Source organism: Acipenser ruthenus, chromosome 4 (assembly GCF_902713425.1).
Source record: "Acipenser ruthenus chromosome 4, fAciRut3.2 maternal haplotype, whole genome shotgun sequence".
NCBI lineage: Eukaryota > Metazoa > Chordata > Actinopteri > Acipenseriformes > Acipenseridae > Acipenser > Acipenser ruthenus.
In genome coordinates this window covers 74,141,321-74,144,805 of record NC_081192.1, presented here as the reverse complement: position 1 = coordinate 74,144,805, position 3,485 = coordinate 74,141,321, and the positions used below count along the sequence as shown (strand labels likewise).

Below are 3,485 nucleotides of genomic sequence, written 5' to 3'. Positions count from 1 at the left end.
CCTTGAAAACGATAGTTGGCGTAGGTGATGGTGGTACCTGTATAGATTTTAAAATAATAATTAATAACTTTATTCAACAATAAATTATGTGAAATTGTACTTCAGCAGCATCTCACCATACCTACAAGCAGTGGCGGCTCGTGTGGTGGGGCTGCGGCTACTTTAAAGGGATTTCGTAATATTCCTCCCTTTAAAAACATTTTAACTGTCGGATCTCACTTAAAACAGCGAGGAACGTCTTAAACTCCTGTTAATTGCCTACAAGTCTCCCTCATAATTCATTAAGTACACATTTATGGCAAGCCAAATTAAGAGATACCTTTAAATATTTAACAGATATCTTTAAATATTTCAAAATATCCTTAAATCAGTTGAATATATCTTAAAATATTTTTAAATAATTAGAGATATCTTAACATATTTTAAGATATCTCAAAATGGTTTACAGATATCAGGAATTAATTTGGAGATATCTCAAACTCATTTTGAGATATCTCTAAATGATAATTTGACTTTGTATTTAACATTGAAAACATCAATTCAGTTAAGCTACATTTAAAAAGTAGAGCTCAATTAACTTACTTGGTCAACAACAAACAACAGATTTTCCCTCTCTCGAAACAAAGCTGGCAACAGCAACAATGCAGCATTCATTCTCAGTCCTACAAATAGGGTATCAGATCATATACAAAGTACAAAGCAAACGGAAGAATGTTGAGCAACCCTGGTCTGAGAGGTACAGGATCTTTGGCTTTGCATTCCACCAGTGCTCTCAGTTACATTCATGAATTCATTATTTGCTAAACTGCACAGATAAAGAATAGTTTAAATGATTTAAAGGTACCTAAAAAAAAAACACACACACGACTGTAGCTCTCCAGGACCAGGACTGACCACCACTGATACAAACGTTATTGTGGATTGGAGCAAAAAAATGTTAAGAACATTATCAACAAAGTTTCTAAAAATCTGTTCATGCAGGTTTTTCGCATTGGTTTTTATGCCCCTGTGAGAGTTAAATACCAGCTATCTTCCCCATGAAATATTATGCTCCAAGTGTATGAAATGAAGTTGCATCATTTTCTGTTTAATAGTTATTTATAGATCCTATTCTGAGATAGGTCAAAACAATTTGATGTACAATAAATATTTCTTATACATTACCATTTCCCTGTGTCTTATCTGAAGCATCTTCAATGTAGGACATCACAGTAGTTAGAAGATGCCCACTAGAAAGTCTGAAAATAGCATCTACCATTCTGGATAGGCCACTCATTAGGTTCCGTTCCAAGTTTACTCCAAAACGTAGTTCTACTTCGTGCAACAGCTAAAATACAGATGCTAAAGTTATTATTATATTTATTTATTTATTTATCATATGCCTTTATCCAAGGCGATATACACAGCTGTAAAAAAGAGTTGAATACTTACAAATAATGTAGTAGTTAAAAAAATCAATAAATAAAACAAAATCAAACTAAACTGAATGCGAGCAGAAAGAAGTTGCATGGGAAAAACCAGGAGCAGTGGAGTTTTGTAAAAGCTGGAGCAGGTGGATTGCTGATGCAGAAAGGTCACCTAGGAGGACTAATTAAAGTGATTATACATGCTTATAACTAAAAATATTAATTTCTGATCAATCACCATAGTAGAATAAAAACTAGTACCTACCAGTTTAGGATGCTTTAGGAATGGAAACAGACCAAGGACTTCTTCAGTGGACTTCTTCTCCATCATTCTTTCCCGAGTGTGTACAGTTCTATTCATGCTGTCACATATGGCTTCAATGTTCGGCCTCAATTTCGTTATTTCTTTTCTTATGGAGTCCAAGTGTTTGGCAATACTATGCTCGTCTTCTCCTGGGAACTCCTCACTTTGCATCTGCAATATGTATCATAACGTTAAGTAATTCAATACTTATGATCAGGCATTTACTGCATGTATTCTCTGTGCTTTTCTTTACTCTGGAAAAATGCTAAAGATCAAGTACTCTCCATGAAAGCCAATTAGCTAATAAACTACACAATCGCATGTATGTACATATATAAAGTATGTAATTCTATTTCAATCTATTTCTGTCAATGCAGATCCAAGAGTTAGGCTTACAGATTCTCTTCTCTTTTTCATGAGCGGTTGCTGTTGCTCTGGTGCACGCTTCCTTCCTCGACCCACAGCACCAAACTTTTTTTTCATGTCTTCTACAGTCTCCACTGAAATAAGTGTCTTTCTCTCTTTTTTGAATTTATTTCTCAGTATTTCAAGTAGAGTAGCCTGAAACAATGATAGAAAGTTAAACCTATGTCCATTATCTGGCTATAAAAAATACATATCAACTAGTAAAAATATATTTAACGCTGCATAATTTTGACAAATTAATGTTTATTCGACTATTTCTTTTATGAATATAACTACTAAATGTATACTCACATATCCATTTTGGCTGTCATCCCTTAGAAATCTGTACTTACAGCACAAAGTACTTAGCACAGTACTGTACATTATGTGGTCTGGATACCTAAATATACAGATTAGAAAATAATATAGGCATATGAATTGTAAGTGAATTGTAAGAAAAATATATATTTGAGAAATAATGTCATGAAATACAGTTGCATTTTACAATTGCTTTAATTTACAAAAAAAACATGCTGAAAAGCATTATCAAAATGAATTTAATAAAACTTTTTCTCTTGAATAAAATATTGCTGTTATGATAGATTTTAAAAAAAAATAGTAATCATTTTAAAAATGAATATGCTATTTTATGTTATGTAATTATTCTAAAATTGGTTGCCTATGTATCTAAAACAAACACCGAAATCTCAGTTCTTACAGCGTATATTTGCTGAGGTCATCAAACAGAGTCTGTATTAGAGCTGCACGAAGGGCAGATTTGTCTTTTGATTTGAAACCAATGTCCTTTCTATCAAGGGCCATCTGTACAACTGGAGGAAATATAGGCAATGTATAACATGCGGTCCAAACATGAACACTTGTTGAGGTTTGTGGCACTTCTCTGCATTCTACTGGTAGCACCTTCTCTGAAACAATATGCTCATTTGCTTTTGTTCTATGAAAATACAAAAAACAACAAAAAAAACAATATTTCATAATTTTAATCACCTGAAAATATCTAAAGACTTGATATTTAAACAGAGCCTTATAATATAACAGCCATATTAATTTTCTACACAGAAGTTTAAAACCATACATTCCCAGTCCTCATTTTCAGGAATTAAACTAGTGAAAATACCTCTCTCTCTCTCTCTCTCTCTCTCTCTCTCTCTCTCTCTCTCTCTCTCTCTCTCTCTCTCTCTCTCTCTCTCTCTCTCTCTCTCTGTGTTTCCATAAAGAAATGTACTCCCATAATATACATCTTTCTTACAATACAACATTACAATACAAAAAGCGTACTGGTAGTAGTAATTTATACTTTTCAAAGTGATTCCTGTATAGTATGTGGTATTTAAATGTAAATACTAAAA

General features: G+C 32.9%; 1 long non-coding RNA gene across 1 annotated transcript; it reads right to left on the bottom strand.

Annotated features, from left to right (window-relative positions):
- Positions 1-2,112: 2,112 nt before the first annotated feature.
- On the bottom strand, positions 2,113-2,970 carry LOC131737062 (uncharacterized). Its single transcript, XR_009328627.1, has 3 exons — positions 2,834-2,970; positions 2,428-2,515; positions 2,113-2,271 (listed from the first exon to the last, which is right to left on the bottom strand). It is a non-coding gene; the product is annotated as an uncharacterized LOC131737062 (long non-coding RNA).
- Between the last annotated feature and the right edge of the window lie 515 nt (positions 2,971-3,485).